Genomic DNA, 14,112 nt, shown 5'->3' with positions numbered 1-14,112 from the left:
TTTAAAGCATACTTTCTTGTAAACTTTTATGAGTCAAGAGAAGTAACTCGAAGTACAGTGCTGATTTAGTCTTCAAAATCGGTAAGATGAATTTTAAGGTTAAATAAAACAAACAAACTCACGGAAAAAGAGATCAGATTTGTGGTGGCCAGAGGTGGGGTGTGGAGGGAGGAGGAATTGGAGGAAGGCATTCAAAAGGTACAACTTCCAGTAACAAGATAAATAAGTACTAGGGCTGTAATGTACAACATGATAAATATAATTCACACTGCTGTGTGTTATATAGGAAAGTTGTTAAGAGAGTAAATCCTGAGTTCTCATCACAAGAAAAAACCGGTTTTTTTCTATTTCTTTAATTTTGTACCTACAGGAGATGATGGATAGTCTCTAAACTTACAGTGATCATCATTACATGATGTACGTAAGTAAAATCATTTTGTTTTACACCTTAAATTTATACAGTGCTGTGTATCAATTATATCTCAGTAAAACGTGAAGAAAAAAAAATTAAGGTTAAATATGTATTATTTTCTTTTCTATCTCAGCTTTTCTAACTCTTGTTTCCCTCCCACTGAAGAACTAAGGTTTAGCTGTTGCTAAAAGAACTTTAAAATTGCAGGATGTAAAATTGATCTCAGGCAGTATTTCCAACTTGTTTGGCTGTCAGACACAAGAGGAGTTTTAATTTCTTGGCAGAGCACGAATGAGGTCTAACTGTCCACCTGGAATAAAGTGGACAAGAAAAAATAACACTGGTCACTGGTGACATCTGTATTTGCCAAATGCAGTGGACACTCCTCTGTCTTAAGCTTCCCTGATTTCTCAGCAGTGATTGATCAGATGCACACTCCTCACTTCCGGAAACCTTCACCTCTGTTAGCTTCCAGCCCCTACATTCTCCTGTGTTTCTTCTACCTCCTGCCACTCCTTCATGAGTGTCTGGAGGTCCTTGAGGTTCAGTCCTAGGTACCTTTCTTCTTCATTGCTATCCTCTCTCTCGATGTGATGTCTTCCATTCCCAATCTCTAAGTAATCTGTCTATGTTTTCTCTAGGCTTCCATCTTGACCTCTCTCTTGATCTTATCCCCCACATTTCTTAAAGCTTTAGGTACTGAATTATTCTGAAAAGTAAAGGGAACTTATTGAAAAGGGAAAGGACAAGTTTTAAGCTCTGTTTATTTTCTTGCAGTGGCCTTTCAAGTGGATTCTTATGACTTCAATTAACTTAGAATTTCCTACAGGAAATATGTATGCAATTCTAAGTTTTTATCAGGAAGTTATATCCATTTATCATTGTTTTCCAACTTCCTTTCTGGGCTACAAATTAGCTGTAAACATGCTGAAAGGAATCATCTGCTGATACGCTTCTGGCCAAAAATATTTGTTTTGGCCACTTACAGGAAGTATGTCAATAAGGTCTTTATAAATATTGGTTACTTTGTTCCTGGACAGGTGGCCTTTTCACTGCCTATTAATTCTCAGCCTTTAGGTGGCCTTCTACTAGCACAGTGTTTTCAATCTTAGCTACACATGTATAATTACATGGGGAGCTTTTGAAAAGTGCTGATGTTTAGCTCCTTTAGAGATTCATATTCAATGGACCCTGAGCAGTGCCCAGGTAGAGATACGTTTTCAGAGATTCCTAGGTGATAGGAACATGAGGTGAAGTTTGAGAACTACTGACATCTGTACTAGAACAAATGATCTTTGCATTAATTGAGCATGGTATTCAATTCTGCCTCATTTCTCTCAGCCGGGTGACCTCGGGCATATTGCTTAAACTTGCTGAGCCCAATTCCTCCTCTGTAATACAGGATGGATAGTGTCAGCACCACAAAAGCTTGTTTTGAAGAGTATATAACTTAACCTAACTTGTCTAGCACTTTATAGGATCTGATAGAAGTTTAACCCCAAGTACAACCCTTCTTCATGACTATCTCTCTCATTTTTCTTCCCTGGTAATACATATATATATATTAAAATAAATTTATTTATTTATTTATTCTTGGCTGCATTGGGTCTTCGTTGCTGCGCACGGGCTTTCTCTAGTTGTGGCGAGCGGGGGCTACTCTTTGTTGTGGTGTACGGGCTTTTCCTTGCGGTGGCTTCTCTTGTTGCGGAGCACAGGCTCTAGGCACGCGGGCTTCAGTAGCTGTGGCACGTGAGCTCAGTAGTTGTGGTTCGCGGGCTCTAGAGCACAGGCTCAGTAGCTGTGGCACACAGGCTTAGTTGCTCCGCGGCATGTGGGATCTTCCTGGACCAGGGCTCGAACCCGTGTCCCCTGCATTGGCAGGCAGGTTCTTAACCACTGTGCCACCAGGGAAGTCCCCCTGGTAACATTTTTTTAACCATTAGTGTATTTTCTTTTGTTCTTCTAAAATGTAAATGTATTTCCACAGCAGCATTTTATATCCTGCTATTGTTGATAATAGCCATGAAAAAGCAGTGGTTCAAAAATCATGAAATGGGATCTTGTGTCAGCTGTGCTTCCTCACTTTGTTCTTAATATCTTTATATTAGATACCTGATAACTAACCTCATCCTTGATACACTTCCAGGTCTTTCCTGTTCATTTTGGAACTATGTTTGACATTTATACCCTCTTCTAACCCTTTGGAAATCCCTGGTTTCAATCTTGTTATGCCCATAGGCGGTGATGGTGATGATTATGTTGAGGATAACTGTGATGTTGTTTCCACTACCCCTGACTGCAATCACAATATGAAAAGGAATCCATTTGTATGGTCTAAGTGGGAGAACATGAGTTAAACAAGCACCTTTTTCCATCAGCTGAGATATGTGTTATGGATATTTTCAAATTCTTCTTTTTGGTTGAATCAAGAGCTAATGCCTAGAGCCAGCCTAAAATCTATTTTCTCAGCTATTTGTGGCAGCTCAGGAGATAGATAATTTTCTAATGAGATTGTTCTGAGTTCATGAAAAAAGTCACTGATAAGCTATTGACATCAAACAAATTATTTTGAAAATGCCATTTAAATTTTTGTTTTCAGCTGTACCTGAAACAAAGAATACTTATTCTGTTGAAATTTTAATTGAAAATGTTTCTAGGCTGTAATCAATGTGGATATAATGCCATCTCATTACATAAAAAATGAAATACTAGATGTAAAGTCCAAATTAATGGGGAGAGGAAGATATAATCAATATTTTATTCACATACTGGTGATTTATTTTGTTGTTACAGATAATGTACTGTTCAGAAGTATTTTAATCCATAAAGGACCATCTCGAATCCATTTGTGAAGTGTTCGATTCAAAAAGACATAATAATTCAACAGTAATACATACCCCCCCAGACCAAATATCATTAAAAAAAATCAATACCACATTTTCAGCATAGAGAATGCAGCATGCCGCACTTGACTCAGCATAACACAATTCTCTTCCATGAAAAGTTGCAGATCAAACAACTCAGTGACTAGGTGGACTTTAAAACAACTGAAGAATAACAAGGAAATGAAGGGAAAAATGTTTCTTTAAAAAGACAGCCAAAGATCTAAAGATGACCATTGTCCTGTTGTGGTTTATAAATGACTGATGAGAAAATAGTATGGACATCCATATTTACCCCAAGCTTAGTTGTGCAGGGAATTAAAAAAAAGAGAAGCAAGGAAGGAGATCTTGGGGCAGATAGCCAAATTCCAAGGTATCCATAAAAGCAGAGGACAGCCAGCCACAACGTACCTAATATCATCCTGCACAATAAAGAAGACTTGTTAAACGGGGAAGTCCTTTTTATTACTTGAAGGAAGGATGCAGATAAGTCAGGGAAACACCAACAAATTGATCGCAAATATGATGGAAACGTTAGTGACATAAGTGCGTACGTAATGCTCGAGTCTTATCTGGGACGAAGTTTCAACTTCCTTTTCCTATCAATGTTATTCCATAGATTTCGGGGGAAACAAAAATGGTTTCCACATTAAGGCATTCGGATAAGCTAAGTCAATATTGGTAATGAAATAATTTAAGGCAGGTAGCTAGAGGGAGGCTGATAAACTAACAAGTGGCTGTCATGTTAATGCACACTTGCTGATGATGTCATAGGAGCTTGTCTGCTGGCTTCCCCCAGCCACCTTGTCAGGTTCTTGACGTAGAAAGCTTGCTCACGCTCGGTGTTCTCTAAGAAGTGCCTCTCACCAGACTTATTTGGCAACTCCTCCTCTAAATCATCTCATACAAAGCTCTGAATTGTTGTATCTGTTCAGAGAGAGTCATTACCTCTGAATTCATTCCTAAACGTTGCTCTGCCCTGTATCACAACTGTAATTCACTTTAAGCCAGCTCAGTATAATAAAGTATGGATTTGCACAAAAGCTTAATAATTTGGGGATGTTGCATCTGGTTACTGAGAGGGAGGGTGAGAATGGCCAGAGAAGGTCAGGATTGTAAATCCAGGCAATACACCATGAAATGAATCTGAAGGAAGGTCCCGAACTGGATGCCAATCCGGCAGGCAGGAAAAACAGATAGCGTACGTGTACCTTTGGCCCAAACCAAGCCCAAGATCTGGGGCAGGTGACTCATAGAGATTCAAAGGTTACACAGTTAACCCAGGTACAGTTGGAAGGCAGCCAGCAGGGATCAGAGACTTAGTTTCCAGAAGATAAACGATGGAAGACACAGACTTTAGAGGAACTAGAAGAACATGCAGAGACATGAAAAAGTAGGCAGTAACTAAAACTGAATACTAGCAACATGGAAAACTAGAACCCAGTAGGTTGGGACTTGTGATACCATGGGCCATCAGTGAGAACAGCTGGACAGTGACTTGGAAAGCTGTGGGTAACCAGGGCACCTTTGAGTGTCAGGCCTCAGGCCAGGACGATGCTTGCGTCAGAGCAGATTAATCAGTAGCAGATGTTTGAGTAACACAAGGGTGGGAAGTCAGACATGATTACAGGGGCGATCTGTCTACCCTAACACAGAAATTCAAATATGTGGAACTTGGTTTTTTCCAAAGCTGTTCAAATTTTTAGGAATGCATTTATTGAGTAAAGTGTCATACCTTCTTTTCTCCTTTAATATATTCACTCCAAAATTTATTAATTGCATATTGTGACTCAGGTAACAAACCAATCACTTGGGATAAAGGGATACAGATGACATGATTCCTGCCTTTAGCAAACAGGTGGATTAACTGATACTTGAAATATCAAGTAGTTAAGTTCAACAGGGAGATAAGCCTAGGGTAGTATAGGGTACAATTTGGGAAGAGGAAGCTAGATGAGGCTTCCTGCAGTGGGACAGCAACAATCTGAAGTGTAATGGGTGAGTATCATTTATTCAGGTAGATGGGCAGGGTGAGGGGCAATGTAAAATGGGGAAGAGGTCATTCTAGCCAGGAGGACTGCAAGGCCAATATAGGAGTTGAGAGATGGTAAGCAGTTAGGCAAGAACTGCCAAGAAGTGGGAGACAATGAGATTAGAAAGATGAGCAAGGGTTGGATCCAGGAGGGCTTTGTGTACCAGGATAAGGAAACTTAGTGTCATTCTATTTATTTATTTATATTTTTTCTTCCAGTTTTATTGAGATATAATTGACACACAGCACTGTATAAGTTTAAGGTGTACAGCATAATGACTTGACTTACATACATCATGAAATGATTACACAGTAATTTTAGTGAACGAACATCCATCTTCTCCTATAAATACAAAATAAATAAATAGAAATTTTTTTTTTCCTTGTGATGAGAACTCAGGATTTACTCTCTTAATTTGCCTGCCACATGGGTCTGTATTAAGCAATCTGGCTGGTAGTATTCTCATGTTTACCTTCCCCTTCCAGATATTTTTTCCCTTCTCTGAAATCATAGTCCTTTATAGCGTTATTTCAGATAGACAGAATTATTTTTGAACTCTTTTTCTTTTTCTTTTTTTTTTTTTTGCGGTACGCGGGCCTCTCACTGTTGTGGCCTCTCCCGTTGCGGAGCATAGGCTCCGGACGCGCAGGCTCAGCGGCCATGGCTCACGGGCCCAGCCGCTCCGCGGCATGTGGGATCTTCCCGGACCGGGGCACCAACCCGCGTCCCCTGCATCGGCAGGCGGACCCACTGCGTCACCGGGGAAGCCCTGAACCCTTTTTCTTTTAACATAATTTTTTTCAAAGCTCTTACTGAGAGAGCCAACTTTGGGTTTGGCTCAACCCTCCTGAAAATAATACAATTTAATATTCCACCTATAAATATCTACCACACATGAAAATATTCACTGTTCTAGGCCAGACTCAGGTAGGAAACATACAATTTGATTCTTAAAATATGGAAACCCTTGACAAAAATTTTAAAGGGACAATCTGTGGTACAAAATTTTTGTTTTTGAGAGGGATGATTTTAGCTTGGTTTTAACTTCTATTGGTATTACTTATTAGCGTTTATTGTTTCTTTTCTACTTGCTAAAGTAATGCATAAACTGAAGAAAACTTAGAAAATATATAAAAATATAAAGAAAAATTCTATTCTGCATAATCATTTAAAATATTTTCATATATATTTTCTAATCTTTTATTTATACATATGTGGTATTTTGAACAAAATTAATGTCATATTGAACATGATTTTTCTTTTTGAAATTTACTTTCATTATTTAAAATAGCAGTTGAAAATTATGAGCAGGGGAGTGACAAGGTCAGATTTACCATTGCGATAGCTTACTCTGGTGACAGTGAAGGCAATGGGCAGTGGTGGGTATTATCACGAAACAAAAAAATACGCGTGTCTTGGCTATCCCCCAGGGGTCATCCAGATACCTCTTCACCAGTTTTTTTTTGGCCCCAATCTTTCAGTATAATTCCTTTCAGACCTCGAACAACCATCTAAGCCATTCACCTGCATGGGAATCCATGTGTATCTGCACTTTGGACCACTTCTCCTTCCACACACACAACAGCAACCTATTTGGATTGCTTGCTGTTGTGCCTACTGGAAAGATTTCCTTTCATCACCGCCCTTGAGGACGAATGCTGAGTGGGACTGTGACACAACAGAAGTCCGTTTTTGCCTGCGTCAACATTGCACTGACTCATCTGTGCACCAGGACTGTTACTCTTCCTCGGTCAGGTGGTTGGAAGGGACCAGCTCTCCCTTCCCCATGAGACCTTATAAATAAGCTGAGGGATTTGTGTTAATACAAAAAAGGTATGTAATGCGGCAGTCTGGGCTGCCTTTTCATATAATTTACTGGTGCCTTCTAGATCTGATCCTGAATGCATTATTTATTCCTACCATTCTGTCAGTGAATTAAAACATCGCTGCTATGCACTTCTGATCTTATGACTTGGTAACGACATCCACCTTGCTTTCAACAATCAAAAGTAACACCCCATTGCTGCTGTTCTGGAATCATGCCTTTTGGCACTAGAGAGCAGGGCTGTATGGTACTATCTTCTACTATAAATACTGTGCTTCAGAGGATATCCCTCACTGAATTTCTTAAAGATATTTCTTAAAGATCCCCCTCATGCCCCATCCACGCATTCTGTTGCTCTAGTGAAGGTATTCTCTGGGCCCTCCCAGGAAACGTAGACATGGATTGGGTTCTTACCTAATAAATCCACTTGAATATTCCAACCTCCCTGATCCTCTGGCCTCTTTCTTACTACTATGCTAAGGACGTTCTGGCATGTCTACCTCATTTATTATGGACCCATCATGTTTAAACTTCAAGAAAGCATCCCAGCAATGTATTGGGACTGGTTCCCCTTTTCCATAAATTCTCCTTTGTTTGGTTTTATATTTCTTCCCTTGGACCAACACCCTCAGGATCCACTCCTACATATGTTCTCTCAGTTCCTATGGTACAGATTAGCCAGGTTCTGTGTTTCCTTCAAGTGTAAGGTATTTCCTCCCAGAGTATGACCTCTCTATGCCTATATCAGCTGTGCTAAGATTTGGCCTGGCTACTGGCCTGGAGGTAGCGAAGGACATGGGGTTGGCTCTTGGGGAGGACATGTCTTGAGGAGGTGTCAACTTGTAAGGCACCTGCATCAAGTGAAGGCCTTTCAGAGTGTCCAGCCTGCTCTCCTCTTCTTTTGCCTTCATGGAAAGTTTAGGGGAATATGAGAATTGAAGATTCTCAGGCTCATTCAGGAAATATTCCCATCCCAGGTCTCAGAATTCCCGCTTTTTCTTATAAGAGAGATATGGTTTGGCATGGGTGACTCTTAAGTCTATACATTCAGTTTCCTTTGCAATCTTGCTAGTGTTACTGTTGGATTCTGTGCCTGATATTCAACACAATTTGTCCTGCAGCTGCAAGAGACAAGGCTCCTTCACAGCTTCTATTTGGCTCTCTGGCTTTCATAGCTTACGTATGTCAACGGTTTAATACCCCAAGCATATCATTTAATTTTTTCAAGGAGAACCAATACAAGGAAGTATTATCAAGTTGGCTACTACCATGGGAAAGTTAACAAAAGTCAACCTGCTCTACAATCCTATAAGTATCATTGTCTCTGTGCCATTCAAGTGCTATAGCTGCAGCATAACCCAATACCTCATATCCAACTATATCTTATCTGAATAAACCACAGTTAAAAACAACAATACCTACTAATTGTGATGCTACTGCATGCCATTTACTATAAATAATGGGGTCCTTAATGCCATCTTATTCATAAGTGATCCACCCTATGAAATGCAACTTAGGATCATCTTTCCTGGGGAAGAAAAGGAGAAACAATTATCCATAGGCTCCCACTCCCCATTTGTCAAAGGTTCACCTCCTGGGACAAATCACCTGCACTTCTGGGTTGTATATGGCTTGGCAGGGAACAGGTTCCTCTGGTGTCTCACTCTGTGGGGTCAACAGAGACATCCCAGGGTGGAAGGAAAGGTGTGCCTGGCACAGGACTGATGAAAAGCACCGTCAGGCTGCACCTGCAAAAGTAGGTCAGAACCCATGCAGTACTGGTTGTCAGGGCTGTGGCTGGACTGAGAGACAGTGCGCTGAGGAGATCTGAAATGGTGTGTAAGCTGTCCCCTTAGTACTAAGATACTGTAGTATCTTAGTAGCCATTCACCGTTTTTAGGGAAAAAATGTAAACCCACTTAAATCCAAATTCATAAGTTGAAAACTAATATGTTAGGTATTGTGCTTAGTAATGTAAACTGAGTATAACATTAGTAAAACCATATCATTATAGAGCTAGAGAAATAGCAAATTAGACTCATCTGGCTCTGTGTGTGCAATTTTTGATGAATATTGTGTTTAGGAGATCTTAAAGTTGGAAACTTGTCAGGAGGGATCTGAAGGTCTGACATTTTCTCCACTCCTTAGGCGAATGAACGTGCAAAGGAATCAGCCTGGGCTTGGTGCAGAGCTACCTGGACTAGATTTCTGAGAAATCTAATGTCAGCCAGAGAAGCGCCCCAACTGAGGAACTTAAGGATGAACCAAAGCTTCAGAGCAAAAGCACGTCAGCTAAGTTTGTACCGATATGCATGGTGGAGTACATACACATTAGTCTTCCATGGACTACCATAAGGGACCTTGAACTTTTTGTTTGCACATTAGTTAAAATAATACTGAAAATCTTTTTATTTCTTCCACATTAGGTTAACAGCTAAAATAGTTTACTCTAAGCTTAAGTTGTTGAAAATAATGTAATTTCTAGCCAGTTGTAAGTATTAGCCCTACAACAAACTGTCAAATAATTAAAAAAAATTTCCAGTGGAATCTTGAAATAATAGCAATTCAATAGCCATGATACCTCATTTAAATATGGGAACAAGATTATTTTAATAATCAGAAAATTTATATATACCGTTCCTTTTCTTCTTGAATTTTCCCTTCCATTCAACTCCCTCCACAAAATTTTAATCTAATGGAATTTTTTTATGCTTGGATGTCTTATATTGATTACATACACTTTGTAAAAATTAAGTATATGAATTGAAATCTGAAATTAACATGTTTTCTATAAGCCTCTAATAGATCTAACTTTATTACTGTTATGACACAAAGCAACATGCTTTGCAAATTTTTATAGTTATATAATTATATCTATAAACATAGAAGTAAATGATATGAGAAAGGCTCACGCATTCATATACAGGTCTATGGGACTGCAAGGGTAAGCCCCTCTGGCCACCGGTGCCAGGCGATCTAGATGAGTCCTCTGGGAGGCAGTTTCAAAAACCACGGCACCAGGCACAGAACCCGGACCGCACATGCGCGTGATAGGCATTTCCGGAGACGCGGTCGCTCAGAGCGCGGAGAGGAAGAGCGCGAACATGGCGCCGCCCTCCTGTCTCTGTTTCTGGAACGCTCCCCAGCAGGCCGCCAAATGAGTGTCAACTCAGACGCTTGCCCCTTGGGCGAAGCTCCCAGACAAGCTGAGCGTGTCCCACACACAGTCCCGGAGCAGCCCGGTCGTCGGCGGGAACCGTGGGGCGGGTGAGTCCGGGCTGGAGTCGTGTGCGTTTTCTAAGCTAGGTATTTCAGGGGCTTGTCTCTCAGGTGCAGGTCTTAAAGGTTGAAGATGTCCCATGTGGGGTTCAGGCCCTTGTCTCCTCGGGGAGAAGCTCCCATTTTGCGTTCCCTCCTGACGGTGGGGCGCTGTGCTGGGAGGGGGTGGGGTTTATGGTGAGATTGTGTCCCAGCCTCTACTACCGGGTTTGATGTGGACCTTCTCTTGTTTGTCAGGCAGGTAGGAGTTGCTTAGACAGTGTTTAGGTTTTTTTGCAGAGGCAGTTGTTCCATACGTAGCTGTAGGTTCGGTGTGTTTGTGGAAGGAGGTGAGTTCGGGAACCTGTTAACGACGTCATCTTAAATTGGAACCCCCGAAAAAGGTTCATGATTAAAATACCCTAGCTTATCATCTGCATCTGAATATTACTGATTATGGGAATGAGACGGGGTTCAATGGAATAAAACAGCAGCCAAAAAGTGGAAAATACTAGGTATACAAAAGGTATTTTAATGATAGCTTATTCTCATCAATCTAAATCTACCAGATATGTAATAAGAATAAATAAGCAAACACAGAAGCGATTGACGGAGGATAGCAGTCAGAAATCTCGGTGCCCAAGTGAAAAGTGAATATGGATTTTCACGTATATAGTTGTGAAAGGGAAGGTCCAGAAAGATCTCTCTACTTTGGTTGTATTCTCAGAACGAAGCTGAGGATCGGGAAAATCATTGCTTTAAAGTTACCTATGCTTGCTTAGCCTTGGAACATTTCTGTATGACTCAGGGGTACTGGCATCCCCATTCAAAGACCCCTAGGTATTTGCCATGTTTTATGAACATTATGAATTCCATCATGATCCAATAGAACAAAAGCCATGAGAATAATAGAGTGTGTGCATAAGCAGGGATGTGCATTTACACTGGAAATAAAAGTAACAATCAAGGTAGAGCGAATTTTTTTAAAAAGCGAGAAAATGAGAAAGTTCATGTCTGAATGCAGTGTAGGAATGATTCTGAAAGAAGAACGGGCAAATCAAGCAAATGTGAGAAGTATTGATTGTATCCTACCAGCAATATCAGAAAAAGGGATGATGAAAACGTATTTACTGAATGAAAAAAAAAAAAAGAAACCGGAAAAGAAAACTGACCTTTTAAGCATGTGGCTAGAGGATTCCTGCTACCGCTGCAGGTCAATGATCGGATTATGATTCAGGAGAAGACGTGCAGGTTTTGGGCAATGTAAAGCCTAAGCTTGGTGGCAGTGTTTCGATGACCTCTTTCTCAGTAGATTTCAGGCCTGGTAGCATCTGGACAATAACAAAGCATCTGGACAAGGCAGCCTGCGCAGGCACCTACAAACTCACAGGCATCACCAGAAGGGATGCTGCAGGCCTCAGCAGGCTTTCAAAGTGACTGTGAGTGGCCACCCCTACTAACAGTGAAGGTTTCTCTGGGTCATACTCATGCTGTCTCCAGATTCACTAAAGATTTATTATACTTTACATCCTGGTTTTCTATATTGTAGGGGAATCAAGAATGGGACTGTATTCCCACTTTCAGCAAATCAGCATAAAGAAAGCATAGCAGCCCGGAGGAGACAGCTGGGAGGGTAGCAGGGCCTGACTGGTGGGGCTCTGAAGCTGCAGTGTTATCTTTTAATTAACAAATCAAGTAGACATTTTAAGCTCCTATATGTGGGTGTATTTGGTTTTGTCTTAATCTTTATAGATGATGTTAAAGATAATAATTACCTTTTTCTCACTTAAAGTCCTTGGAGCTCTCTTCATTCTTTGTGCTTATTTACGCTAGGCACAATTCAGATAACACTCATTTTAAAAGTTTCTAACATGTCAATCATATATCCATTTATTCATCTATTCAAGATATATTTATTGTGCAAATGCTATGTACTTGGCATTGGAAATAAAGTTGTGGATCAGGTGGTAATTATCCTTGAGCTCATGGAGTTTAGAGCATCATAGGGCAATAGATATTAAAAAAGTAGCCTAATAACTAATTGTATTAAGAATTTTGAAGAATAACTTTAAGGCACTATGTAAGTGTACGAGTTGTCAACTAAGTTGTAATTTCCTTGAAGTCAGGGACCACTTTCTATACTTCTTTTGGGTTTCTCTGTAGCTCCTAACATAGATCATAATATAGAGTATTAGATGCTCAATAAATATTTCATTGATTACCATTTCTGTATTTGAGGCTGAAATGATTAATGTCAAATCAAACATTTTTACTTCCTCACTGAACAAACGTGAAGGCTGTACTGTAATTTTAATCTGTAATTTGTACCTGAAGCCACTGTTTGCAAAACTCACTGAAGTTGTGACCCTTCTCCTAGACCTGTGCTCAGGCCAGAGGCTATGTTTAAGTAAGGTCAGCTGAATTCTTGATCTCTGGATCCTGTTGATTGGTTACTGGGTCTCAGTTCATAGCTCTGTTTTTTTTTTTTTTTTCATAGCTCTGTTTTTGTTCAGTGGGCCTCCGTAGAGTTTGAAAGCAGTTCTTTGACTTGCCCTTGGTGTAGTTGCCCCTCCCCTACCTGCCGGGTGGCTGCTGCTCCAGCATCCTGCCACAGATCTAACATGGTGGCTCAGGGTGCTCAAGGTGGCCTCAGCAGCTCGACTGTGTTTCAGGATTTACAGTGAAGGTTAAATGGGCTGGTAGGTAATGCTGTTGGAACCCAAGGAGTTTCGTGTTAGTGTTATGCCACTGCGGTATGCTTGCTGATTGGGCAGGAGCTTCAATCCACTTGACGGTTAACAACAAAATAGCAGATCAAATCAGGGCCAAAGTGTCTTTTAAGGGATTGTCTAACAGACAGGCAGTTTTTGTTTGTTTTTTTAGCAAGTAGCTGTCCATGTACTCTAACATGGTGATAACTTTGAACACTAAGGCATCACTTGTTTTTCCTGGAGTAGCTGATATATTGGTTTGGCCAAAAAGCTTGTTCGGGTTTTTCCATAACATTTTACGGAATATTAACTCAGTCATTTTCAAAATTATTCTTAGTCCATAGCAGTGGGCCTATGGTTATGTGCAAAGATCCTTGAATGTGTATTTCAAAGGGACCTAAGAGTAAAAATTGCCTTTTTTATGGTCTCACAAAACATGTTTTTGTACCCCTTGAATTTTCATGCATGTCTTTTTCTGCTGCAGTATAACAAGACGGGTGAGAACAACTTCATCTGTGTATCTTTAGTGTATATCACCTTGCTCTAGGACTGAGAATGTGTTCTGTTGGGGGTATAAATAAGTAAATAGATGGCGACTGCTGAATATATGATGCCATTTAAGATGGGATTTTCTCAGAAGACTCGGGAGAACTTTTGACAATGGATCCTGAATTCCTTCATTGAGTATGAAAGTGAAGAAAATTAAAAAAAAAAAAAAAAAGATTAGAGCTACAATCTCACGAAGTGCCAGTTCATTACATGAGTAGAGAAAAGTACTAGGTCATATGTTCCGTTTACTGCTCTGGTATAGAAAACCTTAACCTTAGGAAGTAGAATGTACAATTTTAGAGAACTCTTCTGGGCAGCCAGTAGCTAAAAACATGTTTTAACCTGTGGGTCTTTATTAATAGATAATTTGCACATCAAAAATTTTAAAATTGATTCTCTTGGGTCTTACAGGTAAAGAATCACACTACGTGCAAACAATAAT

General features: G+C 40.2%; 1 long non-coding RNA gene across 1 annotated transcript in view; it reads left to right on the top strand.

The window, feature by feature from the left end:
- LOC141278271 (uncharacterized) overlaps positions 1-13,850 on the top strand; it is a 123,854-nt gene extending 110,004 nt beyond the window's left edge. The window contains exon 3 of the long non-coding RNA XR_012330662.1: positions 9,301-13,850. This is a non-coding gene — a long non-coding RNA (uncharacterized lncRNA). The remainder of the gene's footprint in view (positions 1-9,300) is intronic.
- The last annotated feature ends 262 nt before the right edge of the window (positions 13,851-14,112 follow it).

Source organism: Tursiops truncatus, chromosome 3 (assembly GCF_011762595.2).
Source record: "Tursiops truncatus isolate mTurTru1 chromosome 3, mTurTru1.mat.Y, whole genome shotgun sequence".
In the NCBI taxonomy this organism is placed as follows: domain Eukaryota; kingdom Metazoa; phylum Chordata; class Mammalia; order Artiodactyla; family Delphinidae; genus Tursiops; species Tursiops truncatus.
This window is presented reverse-complemented; position numbering and strand designations above follow the sequence as displayed.